The sequence below is a fragment of the Manis pentadactyla genome, chromosome 13 (assembly GCF_030020395.1).
Source record: "Manis pentadactyla isolate mManPen7 chromosome 13, mManPen7.hap1, whole genome shotgun sequence".
Lineage (NCBI taxonomy): Eukaryota > Metazoa > Chordata > Mammalia > Pholidota > Manidae > Manis > Manis pentadactyla.
In genome coordinates, this window is record NC_080031.1 from 90,990,969 (window position 1) to 90,997,341 (window position 6,373).

General features: G+C 37.9%; 1 pseudogene; it reads left to right on the top strand.

Annotated features, from left to right (window-relative positions):
* The first annotated feature begins 519 nt into the window (after positions 1-519).
* On the top strand, positions 520-3,164 carry LOC130680278 (probable ribosome biogenesis protein RLP24; annotated as a pseudogene).
* Positions 3,165-6,373: the final 3,209 nt, after the last annotated feature.

Consider the following 6,373-nt stretch of genomic DNA (forward strand, 5'->3'; position numbering starts at 1 on the left):
CTCTGATTTGGTATCCACAGTCATTCCTTGATGATGGCCCTGACACTTGTTAATTTTCCTTCCACTATGAACAAGCCATAAAATGTTTCTGTTTTCCAAACTATGCCCATCACTAGATGTTGACTCTGTTATATTTTATAGGCACCAGTTAATGTTAAACTGACAGTATCATTTAGGGTAATCACAGCCTACATCTAAGAGGAATCCAAAAAGCAGTAGTTTTAACAATAGTTACTGTTTTTCTCACATAAAAAGAAGCTTAGAGGTAGCTAGTGTAGCTGCTAAAATTAATACATGACCATTGTAAAAAAATTTCCAACATTACGTAAGTCCCAAACATTAGTTGATGTTTTATAATTTTCTTGATGTAAAATTTCTTAATTTTCACATTAATGAATAGGGATCTGTTTTTGGTTTAAAATTCTCAAGCAAGAGTAAATATTTCACTGAAAAGTCACTTTGTTCTATGAGGTACAAGTTTCTGAAAATTTTCTTATAAATCCAAGGGAATATATCTAGATGATAGGTGAGTTTAATTTTCTATCTAACTGTAGAAGAATGATAGCATAAATTTTCTCGAAACGATTTTTTTTCTGAAATGACAGGTTCCTGTTCATCAACTGGTTTGGAATTATCAGGGAAAAGGGCTCTATCAGGATCAGTGGTGTGGTCATAGGCCTTTCAGCCACGTTGCAGATTTTTCACTTCCCCAAGGTTGACCCAAAAGGAATATAAACCTGGGACTACCTGCAAAAAAACAATCAACATCTATCCAAACACAATTGAGCATCTCTTTTATTTTCTACTGGCCTCCAGGAAAAGTAATTTTTCAAAAGAAGAATAATAGACTTGGAGGGTTTTATGGTTTTGGGAAAACATTAACTATAATGTCAGATCCAGGCTTGATGCTTCGCTCTGCCATATTCTAGCTATATTCTCTTTAAAAGTTTATTAGCTAAGGTTCTCCAACTTAATTTATTTATGCCAAAGGATAGTTGTGCATGTTAATAAGAGTGTTTGGCACACAACAGGCAAAAAGAAGGGGTTGTTAATTTACAAATAAATATTTGCACTTTCTTCCTTTCATCTAGAACTGCCCTCAAACTGCCTTAGTGGCTACACTTGAAGTAGAGGTTCAATATTGTTGTGTAGCTGCTGTTGTTATTGTTCAATAATAAACTTTTTGGCACGTCTCACAGAACTGACAGTTCATTAGAGAGTGTCTGGTTAAGGAACTCTGCCTTACCAAGGAACTGTAAAATAAATGCTGAAAGTCTAGGAAACTCTTTAACCACATTCTCATTTTAGTTTCCAGAAAAAGTTGCGTTTAAACAATTGGACATTATGTATGGAAATAGTCATTTTAAGATTGATAAAAGGAGTTCAACTGTTTTTATTTGAAAATGAAAATTGTGGAAGAAGTTATCACCCTATTTATCAGTAATACTGGTTAGCTCCTATTCTGATCTCAGAAGTCATTATGAAACAACTTTATTCCAGCACCATCAATTTGTAGATAACTGGTATAGAGCACCATACTATTATCCATTTGTTAGTGTATTTGAGAGTAATATAAATGTTTTATTAATAATTAAGCCTTATTTACACCCTACAGTATGGGAGAATATATTCATAAACAATTTATCCAATAAGGGGTTAACATCCAAAATATATAAAGAACTCATGCCTCAACACCCACAAAACAGATAACACAATTAAAAAATTGGCAGAGGATCAGAATAGACACTTCTCCAAAGAAGGAATATGGATAGCCAACAAGCACATGATAAGATGCTCCACATCCCTAGTTATCAGGGAAACACAAATTAAAACCACAGTGAGATATCACCTCAAACCAGTTAGGATGGCCAATATCCAAAAGACAAGATCAGATGCTGGCGAAGATGCAGTGAAATGGGAACCCTCTTACACTGTTGGTGGGAACGTCAATTGGTGCAACCATTGTGGAAAGCAGTGTGGAGTTTCCTCAAAAAAAAAACCTGAAAATAGAAATACCATTTGACCCAGGAATTCCACTCCTAGGAATTTACCCAAAGAAAACAAGATCTCTGATTTGAAAACACAAATACCAAATGATTTCACTCATTTGTGAAGTGTAAAAACAAAGCAAAACTGAAGGAATGAAATAGCAGACTCATAGACGCCGAGAAGGGACTAGTGGTTACCAAAGGGGAAGGTTTGGGGAAGGTGGTTGGGGAGGAAAAAGGGGATTAAGGGGCACTGTAATTTGGAATCACAATAAAGGTAGGTCATGCAGAAGGCAGTACAGCAAGAAGACCATTAATGGCTCTATAACATCTTACTGCACTGATAGACAGTGACTGCGATAGAGGGGCTGAGGACTTGATAATATGGGTGACTGTTGAAACCACTGTGTTATTTATGTGAAACCATCATAAGATTGTATATCAATGAGACTTTAATTTAAAAAATAAAAAAATAATAAATTTAAGAGACTAAATTATTTAAGAGAATAAATCCAGTACCCAGCCATAGGAATATTTGATTTTGCTTAACTTCTTGGAACCATTCCACCCATTGTCAGCATATTTTTATCACAAAATTATATTACAATCACCTAATTGATAAAGAGCTCTTAAAAACTGGCTCTAAAGCTCAGTGTTTGGCCAGTGAGTACACAAGAGATTTCAGCTTGCTTATAGAGAAGTGTTATTTCTGTTCTGGGCCCATCTACCCCAGCCAAGGCATGATGTTTGTCTGCAGCAATTGCAAGGTGTGCAGATTCTGTAAATCCAAATATCATAAAACTTAACAAAGAAGCACAAGCATCACGAGGTCAAGTGCACTAAAGCATTCCGTAAAGCAGTTGGTAAAGAGCTTACAGTGGATAATTCATTTGAATTTGAAAAGCATAGAAACAAACCTCTTAGATATCAGTGAGAGCTTGGAATAAAACTGTTGATGCAATGAAGAGAGTTGAAGAGATCAGACAGAAACACCAAGCTAAATTTATAATGAACAGATTGAAAAAAAATAAACAACTACAAAAAGTTCATGACATCAAAAAGTCAAGTAAAACATTCACCTCACCCAGGCTCATCCTGTAGGCAAAGGAAAGCAGATGGAAGAAAAAAATGGTATGGAAATTACAACAGGATGTGGACATGGAAGATATTTCTTAAAAATCTCACTTTCTGTAACCATTTATATAAGAGTATTATAATATCTCCTTTGGAGGCTTAGAACTTCTAAATTATAAACTTATGTTTTACATAAGGTCATTCAAATGAAAGATAGTTAGAAGTATTTATTAGAAAATAAAATAAACTGGAAAGAGAGAGACTGAATACCAATGGAGAAAAAATGGGAACAGAGTTCAAAGAATAAGAAAGCAGACGTCCTTCAACTTATGAAAAAAAGGCTGATTGACCTTCACTCATACTAAGAAAAAGGCATATTAAAATTACTGGGATATACCATTTTTTCATTCATTCAGATTGTGGAAAATATCCAAAACTTGGAGAAATATTGATGGCAAGTAATAAAAAACAGTCACCCCTTACTCATTGCTAGTGGGACTGCAAAATGAATGGTTCAGCTCCTTGGGAGAGGAATGCAGCAATATCTAACTATGTAGTGTTTGTATTTATCCCTTGACTCAATAGTTCCACTGAAGATACACTTCCCCATATATGAAATACTAATGATTCATTACTTGTAACAGCAAAAGATTGGAAATAACCCAGACATCTATCAGTAATGGCTGGTGGAATTTAACAATGGATTATTATATAACAATTTTTTTAAATGAGGAAGAATTTTATTCATTTCTGGCTTGTCTTTTCTGTTTATTTTTGTAAAAGTGAATGTGTGTGTAAATGTATATGCTACATGCTTTTGTAAGAAAGAAGGAAAAATAAGAGTATATATATATATATAGGCATATATATATATATTTACACATATCATATATATAAGAATGCATTTGTATGTGTGTGTATAAACATATATATATATACACACATTCACTTTTACAAAAATAAACAGAAAAGACAAGCCAGAAATGAATAAAAATGATTACACATAGAGAATCAATTGAAATGGCATAGAGAGGATGTGTTAGGAGCAAGATTTCTTTAAATATACTTTGTCATATCATTTGACTTTACATATGTTAACACATTCCACATATTTTTTTAAAGAGTAAACCAAGAAAAGGAAACACTGCAGTTGAACACAAATGCCATCAAAAGAACCCAACTATATCCAAATTGATTCCATAACCACAGAGAGAAAAAGCAGATTTCAGAACTTTTGAACACAATATTCTGACTGGCTATCCTGTGCAGGACATATTCTAAGGACAAAAAGAACTGTAAAATGATCTTGAACATCACTGAGTTAGTTTACTGTTAGTAGTACTATTAGGGAATTGTGATTTGAAAGCACATAAATGTCAAGGAAAAGTAAATAAGTAACATGTTGATATTCTAAGGAACCAAAATTTTCAGTGTAAGAGAAGAAGATATGCAAACGTAGTAGAAGTTAAGGAAAGACAAACCTCTGAAGTTAAATTGGAATTGGTACAAAATGTAAGAAATGAAACTATATATAAAAACATATTCTGTTGCTCTGACCAGTAAAAGAGCCTAGAAGTAAGGACCCACACAGCTGCCTAATCCACACTTTGCAAATGCCTGCTCTGTGTTGTGTTTATGAGCTTCTTGATCCCTTTTTGGAGTTTTCATCCTAATAAACCATTAGAAATCTGAAACATAGCACGCAACTTACTTGTGCCTATATTCCTTTTTTAGTATCCAGTCCGGTGTTGCCACTTGCAGAGACCACTCAGTTCAAGTTGTTGACTGACTGCTTTTCCCTGAGGCGGCAGGATTATTCTAGAGCAACAGATACAGGAGCTCAGACAGTGCTGTAGCAACGGACCTCATCTGGGATGAAAGAAGTACATAAACTAGAGAGGTTTTGCCTTCTCAAAGCACCCCAAGTACCTACTCCCTCTGACTTCCTGAGGAAAGGTGAGCCGCCATCCTCTCTGCAAACCTACCGTCCACCTCGTGCTGCAGCCCCCCAGGCGGGAAGAGCCCATGCCCCCACCAGAGACAGAAGTTTCCCCTTGTGTCCTGAGACCCAGGGCTCGCCCTCCACTAGTCTTCACCTTGAAACAAAACAGCAAGAAAGAAAACATGTCTTCTTTTATCCACCACGTAATTTCTCTGATAACCTGCATCACAAAATCATCGCAATAATGGTCTGAAGGCGCCACTCTACTCCTCACCTTCATCATCTCATCAGGCCTCTCAGCCAGACTTTGGTACTCACCACCCCCACTGGCTCTGCCCTGGTCGGGGTGGCCCATGGGCCCTACTGACAAATCCAGCCACCGTTCTCTGTTTCATCTTGCTCAGCCTCTGGGAAGCAGACCACACAGTTGATCATTTTCTCCTTGAAACACTTTCTCCGGAACAGACTTCCGGTTTTCCTCCTGTAGGGAAAATATAAGTTTCCATGGCAAGGATCCTCACCTGATCCTGACCTACTCGCCCACTGTGTATGGGAGATGATGTAACACTTAGCATACCAAGCAGGCACATGCTTGCACACCCACCGGCGATAAGCCGTTATCCCCTGTGTTACTCCCACTGTGCTAAGAGCAGAGGCTGGAGGCCAGGGCAGAGCCTGGAGAGGAGGCAGCGCCTGAGAGGGACTTGCTGCCTGCACACTGCCGGGTGCAGACGGGATTCTAGCTCTTGACCTGCCACGGAAAGAATAAAAGCTTGGTCTAAGCCCCTTTTTAGCCCCAACATTCTGTTGTCATTTTTCGATCTCACCAAATCCAGAGTGAACTTTCCCACTGCTGAAACCCCCTTCTGCCTGGGGTACACCTCCCTTCTCATGGCATCTCCTGAGTCTCCCCCCTTCCGCTCCTGTCTGTGATCACGATGTTAAAGGGTCCTGGGACTCTGTCCTCAGACTTCAGTTGATACTCTCCCGAGGGAGCTCGCTCAGTCTTATTTTAAATATTTTCTACATGCAGATGAACACCAGATTTACATCTTCAGCTCCAGTCTCTCTCCTGGGCTCCACAAGTATTTACCCAGTTCAACATCTCTACCAGGATGGTCTCCGGGCCAGGCTGCCCAGGTTGGTATCCCAGCCCCTACCTGTGTGGCCTGGTGTCACTTTATCTGTGAAATAGGGATGATAATAGTGCCTACTTCAATAGTTATTTAGAACAGGGCTGGCGCAAAGTAAGTACATTTTTTTTACTTGTTTAAATTCCTTACTAACAGTTATGAGGGAAGGAACCTTGTGAGTGTATCTAACTCAACAGTGAACTCTAAAGGCTTAGAACAGTGCCTGGCATCCAGTA